Source organism: Macrotis lagotis, chromosome 7 (genome assembly GCF_037893015.1).
Source record: "Macrotis lagotis isolate mMagLag1 chromosome 7, bilby.v1.9.chrom.fasta, whole genome shotgun sequence".
Lineage (NCBI taxonomy): Eukaryota > Metazoa > Chordata > Mammalia > Peramelemorphia > Peramelidae > Macrotis > Macrotis lagotis.
This window is the reverse complement of record NC_133664.1, coordinates 74,224,388-74,238,662: the sequence shown is the minus strand read 5'-3', so window position 1 is coordinate 74,238,662 and position 14,275 is coordinate 74,224,388. Positions and strand designations below refer to the sequence as shown.

At 34.5% G+C, this 14,275-nt stretch overlaps 1 protein-coding gene across 8 annotated transcripts in view; it reads right to left on the bottom strand.

The window, feature by feature from the left end:
- CCNY (cyclin Y) overlaps positions 1-14,275 on the bottom strand; it is a 319,673-nt gene that overhangs the window by 54,074 nt on the left and 251,324 nt on the right. The gene's annotated exons all lie outside the window — the stretch shown is intronic.

Sequence of the window (14,275 nt, the reverse complement as noted above, 5' to 3'; positions counted from 1 at the left end):
TTCTAGTAATGGCCTAGATACTGTGGGAGAACTTGGCTTTGTGGGTGTGGGCCCCTCCCATATTAGCAAGGTACCACAGTACTCCAGACAATTTAATACCAGGCAAAGCGTCAATATATGATTTTCTGAAAACAAATTTGTGACAATATGATACATACAAACCTGTCTCTTGATGGTCTAATCATCAGTAAGGTGATTTTATGGCCTTTCACCACTAAGGTAAAGCTAACCAAGCTAACCTGTCTCATGATGGTCTATTTATCAGTATAATACAATTTGATAACAAGCTTTCAGCAGTAGGACAAAGAGTACTTTTATTTTCAGGGATGAGAAGATTTATAATATGTTCCCCTCTATAGAAGTAAAAATAAATGAAGTATTAAATGAAGAAAAGCAGGCCACCACATTCTATAAGGAAATGCAAAGAGAGTGCTGCCTTGCTTTGCTGGCTTTTGTTACTAAGTCCAGAACTCAAAGAATATCTGCTCCTGATAAAGAGGATGTTTTTGCTTCTCCAACTTCACACTTTTCTCCCTTTTCTCAGTTACTACACAGGTTGACTAAATTAAAAAACTGAGCAAGCTAAGCAGAAAATGGGGTGACAGAATGAAAAGGAGCTGGTAAATGGGAAAGGGAGAAGCATTACAGAGGAGGTCCAAACACCAGATTGATTTAAAGGGAGATTATGCAACTCATTCTCATTCTCACCCTCAAAACTCAAAAGTGACAACGATAGAGTAGCTGAGGAATCATGAGTAGAAATGAAATGAAATAAGAATAATTCTAAGTATAATAACTTCTAAGTCCAAAACAATGCTTATCAAAGTAGAGAAATCATTTTCACATACATTAACTGATCACATCTCCTCAGCATCACCTTGAATAGGGAGTTGATTGAAAGAGATAGACAATCCACTTGCATCAATCAATAATTATCTTTCTAAGCTATACCACTACTGTTTCCAGGAATTTTATGGGAAGTTTTTTTTTAAGGAAAAAAATAGTGAATACTTCTCCTGACTCAGCTTTTAGGGTCATGAGAGCAATCCAGTTCATATCATATGAGAATCAGCTCAAGCACCTGGGAATGTTTAGCCTGGAGAAACCTGCAAGGGTAGGGGAAGTACATGACAGCTAACTTCAACTAGGTAAAGGGCAACCAAGTGGAAGAAGGACTGGATTTACTCATAGCATCAGGGGACAAAATTAGAATAATGGGCAGAAGAGCCAAATTTGAGATAGAAAATCTTTTGTTTTAACAATGAAAATTAACAAAATCATAACTGGACATCACAGAAGGTGATGGGTTCTGAACTTATCACTGGTATATTAACTATTTATGATGTATGATGTGTGGTCCCTTCCAACTCAGAAATTCTGTATCAAGGATTCTACGAAGTGAGAGATGAAAGTCTTAGGAAATGGAAAATCATCATTGTAATAATTGCTATAATCAAAAATCTCTCCATCAGCTCAAAGCTATAGGTTGTCTATTCCTTTTGTTACTCTCCCAAGTGTCTTCAATAGTGAATGTAAATGTGGTAGGTTATTAAAACATACACACACACACACACACACACACACACACACACAGAATCAATTAATGTGTCTCCCTGAGGGCACAATAGCAGCAAGATTTGAAGCAGAACATTCTGCTTCTGATTCAAAACCATGGTATTCAGGCAAAGAAAAAGGTAGTTAAAATATTTTTTCATTCACAGAGAAAGAATGAATCTTGAAGTCAACTGGCTATGACAATGTGGCACACACAAATGGAGTCTGGAGTCTGATCACATTCAATTGTAGGTCACCTGACTTTGGTATTGTTATATATTTAATTTGTTCTCTATAGTAATTTGGGAGTATTCTTGATTAAAATATTCCTCATTACAAACCTTGAAATTTCTTCTCATTAATTTGAGCTCTCACTCTAATTTATGAAATACTAATTATCTAATGAACTAGAAGCCTCACTTGCTACTAGAAATTGTCTCATCTCTTTTTAAATATTTAAAATAAATATTCATAAAATTAACAAATGAGATAAATATCCCTTAATGTCTCATCAAACCTTCAAAATATCAACTTAAGTCTCAAAGAAATCACCTCACTCCAGATAAATAATTAAGGACCATGAAGAGCCTTCATATTCTTCTTCAATATTAGCCCCTTCTCTGTCTTCTCCTTAATAATTGATCTTAAAACTACACCAAGTTCTCTTTATAGGATCTCCTCAAAAAACAAGAGAGTTTTCCAATAAAAATAAAAACAAAAACAAAAACAAGTTCTTTCTCCTCACATCCTCTCTTCTCTTCAGGTCTTCCCACAGTGTCTGGTATATACTATGACTTAATAAGTGTTTGTTGATGGGCTGATTGCCATGCAGATTTTAATTGGTTATCAAAATTAAGAAATAAAATTTCATCTTACCTTTAAAGTGTTAAAAGGGGAAAAGGGGAGGGGAAGAAAGGGGGAAATCAACAGAAGGAAGAGAAGAAAGAAGGAGCAAAGAGAAAGGGAAAAAAGGGGGAGGGGTGTTGGATATAGGAGGGCAAACACACTGAAGGTGGTGGTATTCAGAAACAAAATACAGGGAAATATGGATAAAGGGAGAAAGGGGGAAAACACAAAAAGAGGGAAGATAACATGGAAGGTAATAAAGAGTTAGTAATTATAACTTTTAATGTAAATGGGATGAACTCTCTCTTAAAACTTAAGTGAATAGCAGAGTGAATTAAAAACCAGAATCCTACAATATGCTGCTTACAAGAAACTCATCTGAAGCGGATACATATAAAGGTAAAAGGTAGGAGCAAAATGAAGTGAAAAAGCAGCGGTAGCAATTCTTGTCAGACAAAGCAGCTGTGAAAATAGATATTATTAAAAGAGACAAGGAAGGAACCTATATCCTCCTAAAAGGTACCATAAACAATAATTTCAATACTAAATATGTATGCACACAATGGGATAGCATCCAAATTCTTAGAGGAGAAGTTGAAGGAGTTACAGGAAGACATAGATAGCAAAACTCTACTATTGGGATACCTCAACCTCCCACTCTCAAATTTAGATAAATCTAACTATAAAATAAACAAGAAGGAAGGTAAGGAGGTAAATAGATTGTTAGAAAACCTAGACATGATAGACTTATGGAGGAAACTGAATGCGATAGAAAAGAATATACCTTTTTTCTGCATTACATGGCACTTACACAAAAATTGACCATGTACTAGGGCATAAAAAAAAATTGATCATTAATCAATTGCAGAAAGGCAGAAATAGTGAATACATCTTTCTCAGACCATAATGGAGTAAAAATCATATGCAGCATTGGGCCAGGAAGATACAGACCTAAAACTAATTGAAAACTAAATAACCACATTTTAAGGAAGGAGTGGATCAAACAACAAATTATAGAAAGAATTAATTATTTTATCCTAGATAATGACAATAATGAAAACAACATAATAAAAACCTATGGGATATACTCAAGGTAGTTGTCAGGAAATATATCTTTAAATGCTTGTATGAATAAATTAGAGAAAGAAGAAATCAATGAATTAAAGATGAAACTAAAAAATAAAGAAAAATTAAAAACTCCTAGTTAAATACCAAATTAGGAATTCTAAAAATTAAAGGAGAAATTAATAAAATCAAAAACAAGAAAACTATTGAACTAATAAATAAAACCAAGAGCTGGTTTTATTTAAAAAACCAATAAAATTGACAAACCTCTGTTCAATTTGATTAAAAAAAAAGAAAGAAAACAAAATTCCTAGTATCATAAATGAAAAGGTGTACTCACCACCAATGAGGAAATTAAAGTAATAATTCAGAATTATTTTGCCCAAATCTATGCCAAAAAATTTGATAATCTAAATGAAATGGAGGAATATTTACAATACTATAGGTTGCCTGGGTTAAATGAAAAGGAAATTAAATACCTAAATAGCTCTATCTCAGAAAAAGAAATTCAACAAGTCAACTCCCTAAGGAAAAAAGCTCCAGGGCCTGATGGATTCACAAGTGAATTCTACCAAACATTTAAGGAACAATTGGCTCCAATTCAATATAAACTATTTGGAAAAAAAGGTGAAGCCGGAACTCTGCCAAACTCTTTCTATGAAACTAATATGGTGCTGATACCTAAACCAAGAAGAGTTAAAACAGAGAAAGAAAATTATAGACCTATTTCCCTGATGAATATAGATGCAAAAATCTTAAATAAAATCTTAGCAAAACAATTACAAGTTATCACTAGGATAATACTTTATGACCAAGTAGGATTTCTTCCAGGAATACAGGGTTGGTTTCAATATTAGAATACTGTTAGTATAATTAATTATATCAATAGCAAACCTAAAAGAAATCATATGATTACATCAATAGATGCTGAAAAAGCTTTTGACAAAATACAGCAACCATTCATACTAACACTAGAGAGTGTAGGAATAAATTGACTGTTCCATAGAATAATAAACAGTATCTATTTGAAACCATCAACAAGCATTATATGCAATGGGGATAAGCTAGAGGCATTCCTAATAAGATCAGGGGTGAAACAAGGGTGCCCACTATCACCACGACTATTCAATATTGTATTAGAAATATTAGCTTCAGCATTTAGAGAAGAAAAAGAAATTGAAGGAATTAGAATAGGGAAGGAAGGGACAAAACTCTCACTCTTTGCAGGTGACTGTTATATTCCTGTTAGACTAACTGCTCAGGAGGTGTTAGGTTACTGCCGGCTAGCTTATCCTTACCTAGGTGAACAGTGAAGGGGTGGGAGATAAGGATGAAAAGTTCTCCAAGTACTCCTAGATCTCCTTTTATTTACCAGAATACAAGTGCTTACATATTCTCCCCAGTCCCTGGTCTACTTTCATTCCCATGACACTTAGTAAAATAACACTCTGGTGCTAGAGGACACCAGGTGATAAAGGTTTACAGTATACCCACACACAACAGTCCCTTACAGATGACCTAGAGAATCCCAAAAAATCATCTAAAAAATTATTAGAAATAATTTGCTAAAGAAATAATTTGCAATTTTAGCAAAGTCACAGGATATAAAACAAACTAATAAATCCTCAACATTTCTATGTATGACTAGCAAAATGGAGCAGAAAGAGCTAGAAAGAGAAATCCCATTTAAAGTAATCTCAGACAATATAAAATACCTGGGAGTCTACCTGTCAAGGCAGACTCAGAAACTTTTTGAAAAAAAAATTACAAAATACTTCTCACACAATAAAATCAGACTTAAATAACTGAGCAAATATCAGCTGCTCATGGATAGGCTGAGCAAATATAATAAAAATGACAATTCTATCCAAATTAAACAACTTGTTTAGTGTCCTACCAATCAAAATTCCAAAAAATTACTTCAATGAATTAGAAAAAAATGTAAGTAAATTCAGATGGAGAAATAAAAAGTTGAGATCTCCAGGAGTTAATGAAAAAGGTTCAAAAGAAGGTGGCTTAGCCCTACCAGATCTAAAAATTACATTATAAAACATCAGTCATCAAAACTACCTGGTATTGGTTAAGAAATAGAGTGGTGGATCAGTGGAATAGACTAGGTGCAGTAGCAGGAAATGATTATAGTAATCTGCTGTTTGAAAACCCAAAGAATACAGCTATCGGGATAAAAACTCTCTCTTTGATAAAAACCATTGGGAAAATTGGAAGTTAGGGGCGGAGCCAAGTTGGCGACAAGGTGTCTTACGCACTCTCTCATAAAATTCATAAACTAAGGACTCTAACTAAACTTTCGAGAGACAGAACCCACAGAGGGACCCACCCAATGAGGCAGTTCTCCTACTCAAGGTAACCTGGAAAAGAGCAGAAAGGCTCTGCTCCCTGGGATCAGAGACGCGGCCTGCTGGAGGGGCGGCCCGCCAGAGCCAAAGAACTTCAGCCTCCCGGAGGCAGCCCCAGGGCGCTGGGAGTCACAGCTCACAGAAGCGGGGGAGTCTCCTGAGCTGCACCCCGGGGAGCACCGGCACAAAGTGGGGGAACAGCGGGGGACCTCTGCCAGAGTGAGCAAGTGGAGCCCAGCCCTCAGAGCACACAGCAAGCAACGGTGGGTTGATGGGAAAAGGAAGGATCCTGAGCACCTGGTTCTCCAATTTAGAATTTGATAGGGGCGGCAAGGTGGCATAGTGGATAAAGCACCGGCCTTGGAGCCAGGAGTACCCGGGTTCAAAACCAGTCTCAGACACTTAATAATTACCTAGCTGTGTGGCCTTGGACAAGCCACTTAACCCCATTTGCCTTGCAAAAAAACCTAAAAAAAAAATTTGATGACTGATGAAATTTGGTAGTATCATGGACTTAAACTCACTTTTGCTAAACTCTCTGATGTTTTCCTCCTTCCATTTCCAGAGGTCAGTCACCTAGATACAGTAAACAATACCTAGAAGTTGCAGAACCAGATTTAAACTAAAAACAGCTCAAAGTCTGGGAGATATGTAGTCAATTACAAACAAAAAAATAAAGAAATAAAGTTTGAAACAGCAAATTAAGGTAGTAAGTAAGAACTCACTATAGTTCCTGGATTTTTTTGTTATTCTTGCCTATCTCCTTTCAGTTCTATGAAAGACCCAAAGGATACTGGGAATCTGAGGAAAACTGTAAAGTTTCAAATACATACAGAGTTTGTTAGAAAGGCTTCCATTGAAGAATTGGAAATTGAGGAAATGCCCATCAATTGAGGAAAGGTTAAATAAATTGTGGTAAATGCATGTGATGGAACACTATTGTTCTATAAGAAATCATGAGGGAAGGGATTTCAGAAAAGCCTAGAAAGACTTGCACTAAATTGATGCTGAATGAGATGCGCGGAACCAGAAGAACATCAAACACACTAACAACATAGGCTGATGATCAAACATGATGGACTTGTTCATTTCAGCAGTACAATAATCAGACAGTTGTAAAAAGTCTTGTGATGGAAAATATACCATTCATATCAAGAGAAGAAACTAGAGTTTGAATGAAGACCAAAGCTTAAAAATTGTTTTATTTATTATTTCTTTTTTCCCTCTCTGATGTTTTTTTCCCTTCTGTTTGGATCTGAATCTTCTCTCATAACATGGTCAATATTGATCTATATTTAGCATGGTTATAATTATAGAGCTTATATCAGTTTATATCAAGGGAAGGGAGAGAGAGAAAAATTATACAACAAAACCTTGTAAAAATGATTGGTAAAAACTACAACTGCATGTGGTTGGAAAAATAAATGAAATATTTATTTTTTAAAAAAAAGAAAGAAAGAAAAGGCTGCCACTGAATGTAACTCAGTGGGGAATGGAATTTGACCATCAAAAAAAATTAAAAAGGAATTATATGGACTCTAAACCCTAAATCAGATGGAGAATTGGGAAACAGATTTGATTCTGGTAAGTAAGCGAAGTGGGGTCAAAAGCAGCCTGGATACCTATAGCTTCTACATAGCTGGCTGGCTATTTTGTGATCCACAAGACAGTAATGCTTCTTGGAGTCTTCCATTCTAGGAGCTCACAGATCCCCTGATTAATGGTGAAAATGCCCCCCCACCCTCAGATGAATACTAAGACTTATTAGAAAGGATCTTCCTTTCACACTGAAAGAACTGAAACTTCAACTGCAGGGCTCTAAGCAGAAAGGGATGGTAGAACCCACTCATCTTTTGGAGAAGAGTTGTAAATACTTAATTGAACACTCAACAATGGTAGGCAAAGAGAAATATTACATTCACATGCCTAATAACGAGTAGAATATCAGTGGAGAATGTCCAGAAGTTAACACACTACAGCAACCAGAAGACTAGCAAGAATGGCATAAAAATATTAACAGAAGTCAATGACCAACCTACATTGTCAAAGCTATGAGTTCTCCCTCCATGTATGAGATGTGACCATAAGTGTTTCCAATCTGTAAGCTTCTCCACATATTCCCTAAGTCTAATTGTTGTTCTCAACGGATTTAAGTATATAGATATACCTCATTTTATTGCACCTTGCTTTACTGCACTTTGTAGATATTAAGTTGTTTTGTTTTTTACAGACTGAAGGTTCATGAAACAGCATGTGCTCACATCAAGTTTGTCACATTTTGGTAATTCTCAAAGCATTTCAAATTATTCATTATTATCATAACTATTATGGTGATATGTTAACAGTGATCTTTGAGGTTACAATTGTAATTGTTTGGGGCCACTATGAACCACTTCTATATAAGAGAGAAAACTTATTGTTGTGTTTACTCTAACTGCTTTACCAGCTGACATTCTCCCAACTCCCTCTTGCAGCTCTGGTGTCCCTATTCTCTGAGACACAACAATATTGAACATAAACTTAATAAAGTAGTGAGAGGGTTTGAGAGAACTGATTGTGAAATAAGTTCTACTATGAGTAAAGTGCTATCAAACATGCTACAGAGAATTTTTTTGGGAAAGGAAAAGTCATTTGATTCAGCAAACTTCATTGTTGTCTTATTTTAAGAAATTGTCACAGCTCTCCAACCTTCAGCAACCACCACCCTGAAAAGTCATCAACCATCAACATACAAGCAAGACCTTCCATCAACCAAAAGATTAAGATGCTTTTTTGAGTTCAAATGTTGGTTGGCATTTTTAACAATAAAGTATTTTTTAATTAAAATACATACATTTTTTGAGATATAATACTATTGCACATTTAACAGACTGTAGCATATATAGAACTTTTATATGCACTGGGAAACAAATAAATTTGTGTGTTTTACTTTACTGCAATATTTGTTTTATTGTAGTGGTGTGGAACCAAACTTGCAATATCTCTAAGGTTTGCCTATGTTTGTGAAAGAAAATGCCCCCCCCCACTTTGGGGGAAAATATTGTGTCTTCTGACTGTCAAAAATTAAATAATTTAGTGAAGGCTCCTAAGTTACGATTTTCAGTGGCTGTGGAACCAAAGAGTAAACTGAAACTGAAATATTTCTTTCTGGGGGATGGGGAGGAGTTGGTTCTGGTGTTACATAAAGAATTAAACTTCCTAATGACTGATAATGTACTATCAAAAAGTGGAATGGGCTTTGGGAAGTAGTAGGTTCCGTCTGTCTCTACTTTTATCTCTTCATATCTCTCTTTGTCTCTAATTTTCAGAGATTAGATGGCCACTTTTAAGTTGGAGAAAAATTTTTTTTATATAAGAACAGATTAGTCCAAAGAGCCTCCAAGCTGTCTTCCAATTCTGACATCCTTTGATTCCAAGGTTAGAGGCCGATCTTAAGACAATTTCAAGGATGTCATTGAATGCTCTGCAACAAGTCATAGGAAGTACCTTCAAATATCCTAACTTTGAAACTAACAATAAAATCCAGGGTGATATATGCTTTCACTTTTCTGGAAAGAGGGGAAACATCAGAGAGTTTAGCAAAAGTGAATTTAAGTTCATGATGCTACCAAATTTCAGTAGTCAACAAATTCTAAATTGGAGAAACAGGTGCTCAGGAGCCTTCTTTTTCCCATCAACCCTCACACCTAGATAGCCTGTCAGTTGATTACACTATCTGCTATAGCACTTTCTAAGCCATGAACAGACAAGTTCTCTAATTGATTAGCAAAAGTGAAAATTAGCAATTACTCTCTATTCTATCATGCAATTTTTGAAAAACTCATCTTACTAAGGAAGCTAGTCTATACTCACTTCAAACAAGACAAAAATTCTATTCATCTGAAGAAACTGAACTACAAACCATCAAGCTAGAAAATATATGTGCACATTACTTAATGGTTTCACCTCCAATTTCCCAAAGATGTAGCCTTGAAAGAGACAGAAAAAATGCATTTCCCATTACTATTTATTATATATTAAAACCCTCTAACAATGAATCAGGCTTTTTGAATGGGAAAGCACTTTTTGGATCATCTAAAATCTAGCTCATTAATCTTATAAATGAAGAAAATGAACCAAGAAAACTAGGGTGGGGGGAATTGCTTAAGGTCACACAACTTATGGGGATTAGAATATGGATTTCCTGACTTTCAACCTAATTAATGTTCTTTACATATAATCAAAAGCTAGACATACAGAGAAGGTGGACTACAGTGCGTGGAACATTGCCTACACTATAAAATAGCTTTATGATAATTAGTTTTTGCTAGATTTTTTTCCCTCTTTTTTTTTCCTTCATAAGAAGTATCAATTTGTTTAGTAGTGGGGAGAAGAGATATATTTGGAAATGAAATGATATCAAAAAAAGATATCAAAAAATTTTAAAAACAAGAAAGAACACTACATATGCTAGCACCATAAAGAAAAACAAAAGATATGAGGCACATTTATTCCTAAATCTAATTTTCAAATATATCAAATTAAATGAGTTCTACATCCTCCTTTGGTAATTTTCACCAAAACTCATGTGCATTTAGTGTGTTTAAGAGACTTGATGAAGTGAAAAAGAATATAAGGTGTGGAAGGGCAAGAATTTTATCATTTTTTAACTGTAAGAGATTCAGATTCCTTATCTGTAAATGAAGATGATAATGCTTCCAAGAGCCAGTCTGGTTTCACAGAAGGTAAATCCAGACTTGGAGACCTAAGGACCTTCAGGTATCAAATCCTAGCACTGACACTTATTAGTTGAGTATGAGCATTGACAAGGTACTCCAAACAAAAACTCTCAATGTTACTTTGCTTTATCTACTTTTCCCTAGTCAATAAATTATGAGATACAATAAGAGACTTCAAGGAGCAATATCAGTGACTAAACTAACTAAACCAGGAATACAACAGAATAAAAGATTTGGTAAAAAACCTTAGTGCACACCTAACATATCAGAAAACTTAGAGGCTGAATTAAAAAATGATTTTCATTCAGTCAAACACCAAAGGACAAAACTAAAAAAATTACAATAGTGACATCAGAGAGTTTGGATTTGGATAAAGATTGATAAAGGATCAAAGATATTTGAAATTCCTTGAAAATTCTGAGGATGATCAGTAAGAAGTAAATAAGATTACAGTAAACAGTCCAGAGATATAAGTTTTTACTTCCTGAATGGCAGCAGGAGAGAAAATAAAACAGTTTCTGAGAATGCCCTTTCATTTGAAAGGGTCTCTGAGGAAAAATCTCCAAATGAGGGCTGTCAAAAAGCTATCTACTCATGATATGTAATGTGTTTCAGCATTTAAAAGGTTGATATGCAATGCTACAAAAAGTATATTTCAGACAGAAGTGTAGGTAGGGTACCAGATTTATACAGCACAAGATATAGATTTTTCCTAAGAATTAAAAAGATAGTTTTCTGCTTCAGTTCACTCCAGGTTAAAATTAAAGATTTCCAAATTTTACTTTTAAAAATTCATTTTATTAAAATAACCAAAGCTCAAGTAAACTGAAAAGGGAAATAGGTTCTCCTTAAGAACAATAAAACCTCATGCCTCCTTTTCTTCAATCAGGAAAAACTACTATTTTATACACTTATTCTTCAGAATAAATCTCTCCTTTTTTTTTTCAGATTATCTACACACAATCCTTGAGTTTGTTTAACTGTTCAGACGGCTCTTAGCAACACAGGCTGGCTTCTTTAGAAACTTGTTTCAGACAGATAATTTAAAGTAACAATAACAGACCATTTCATCAGAAAATTAATTAGATTCCTATATCAAAGCAAAAAAAAATACAAAATATTATTTTACAAAAGACAAAGGAGATTATGAAAAATACATTATTACATGTACTTTAATGTATTTGGGTTATTTGGTTGATGGGCTGTAAAAACAAAGGGAATCAATCATTCATTCTGATTTAAAATAAACAAAAGACTACAAAGCCAAAATGAATGGAAACAGTAATCCTCTTTTTCTATCTTTGGGGAAAAAATAAGAATTTACATACTAAGGATTGTTTTTTTTTAACAAATATTATTTTATCTGTATCACAAGAATCCTATAAGCTAGGTGTTACTATCCCCCCCCCTTTTTTTTAGTTAAGGAAACTGAGATAAGACTCTGGGATCACAGAGCTATTAATTGTCAAAGGTCAAATCTGAACTCATGTATGTCTTCCTTGAAGACCATGAATTGCCTGTATCTTTCAACTTACTAAAGCTGACTTCTCTAAATCTGAACATTTTACAAGGCCTCTTTCTAACCCACTTCACTGGCTTATTACCCTTAATGTAATTCCAAATTTATATTTTCTACTGCTAAATGAACCTAATATAACAATATTTTGCACCTCTCCTGTAACAATACTTCCATTACTTGCTACTGTTTCATATTTGCTAAATGGACCTAATATAACAAGATTTTGCACCTCTCCTAAAACAATACTTCCATTATTGGTACTGTTTCATACTTACTACTGTTTCATAACATCCTGGTACTGTTCAGTTTCATGGGGGCAGGAAATATGCCTTTACTAAACTTTTTATCTTTCCTATATTCAGGACAGCAATCTAGTTGTAACTAGTATTAATACAAGTCAGTTAAATGTTGAATGGTTGAAGGAAAGTCTCATTTCAAAATGTGTTGAGATTTTAATGTTTTAAAAGGGCTTTGGTATTTTAGACCCAAACAGGTAGTTGTTGGATCCCCTGCAGACAATTTGATTTGCAGGCAGATGTGCCTAATTTACAAACAGACTAGTTCCAAGATATGGGTCTAATCATAGAGACTTGATATATAGTCTATAGGCTCAATTGAATTTGTATAGATCTCAAGGACAATGACATTATATCCTATTTGAATCAGTATCAAAGCTGGAAAGGACCTCAGAGAGACCACTGAGTCAAACCTCATTTTCCAGATGAGGAAACTGAGTCCCAGAGTAGTTGAGAGAATTTTCTAGAATTACGCAACTGATAAGCGTCTGAGGAAGAATTCTAACAGATCTTCCTGACTGAGTCCAGAACTCTATGAGCTGCTACAAGTTAGAGATTCTTGACTTCATTCAAAGTCATGGAATATAGATATGACTGAGCTGTACTTGCAATAAGCATATTTTCACTAGTTTCTATCAATGAGCAGAAATTTCTTCAATGACAAGACACAGGCTGTGAATTTAAATATTTATAAAGTATTAAATATTTAAATATAAGGCAGCAAAGTTAATGGTATGAGATATTCATCCCAGGCCAAAATATCATTGAGGAGAAATGAGAATGGGGTACAGATAAATATAAATCTACATGGCAATTATCTTACATTGATATAATACTTTAATGTCCATAAGATACTTAGCTCTATGATGTACATGGTTTGAATTCTATTCCCATTATATATACGAAGAACCTGAGACACAGTTAAATGATTTACATAGGGCCATATGCTAATAAATAACAAGTCTAAGAATCAAACTCCTAGCCTCTAATTTCAAAAACCTATGATCCATGTAGTTATGACTTGAGTAATTCTAAGAAAGAAGTTCTTCCTTCATGGAATCTCTCAATAGTACTATTCATGAACAGTACACACACACACACACACACACACACACACACAAACAAACACACACACACAAACACACAAACACACACAGGTTTGATTTTTTTTATTCTAAAACTTTCCTTTGCTATTGAGGGAAGTCCAAAATACAACAGAAGAAAAGGGTTGGGGATCATTAGAGTCCACATTAAGAGATAACTATGCAAAAAATATATTGCTTTACAGAAAGGCATATTCATAAACAGATATGTGTAAATCATTTACAAATCATTTTTTCAATTGCCCATGTGCTAACATCAGAGATGATTTTTGAAAATTTTATTATGGTTCTTTTGGAATTTACTTTCTAAGATTGTACCCTAAAGTTTACTCTGATCTTTTCATTAAGAATCTGTAAAGAAATGTTTAAATGCAATACAGATGCTACTATTTGTAAAATATCCAATGAGGACCTTCTTTAATGTAAAGCATCCGTTTTCAAGCTGAATACACATCCCATGATTCTTCACAGGGGTATTTATAAACATTTATTAATTTTACTAAATTTGATAAATTGATTTGCTAAATATTAGTAAATACAATTTACTAAAAATTTGATAGCTGCAAATTAAAAACATGGGAGTGGGGTGAGGGGAGCATGGTGATAGTTACAATTGGCTCCTGATAGCAGAACTCTCTCTAAGCTCCTGAGAGCTTCAGGAGAAGCCAAGACACCTCAGCATAATGCATGTTGGTGCATCCTAGTGAAGCCGGGGCCAAAGTCCTGCAGCTACACTTGAGCCTGAAGGAATAGAGTAAAGGGAAACATTTCCTACTGAGCGGGGCCAAGCCAGAGCCAGAGACAACAGAGAACTTTT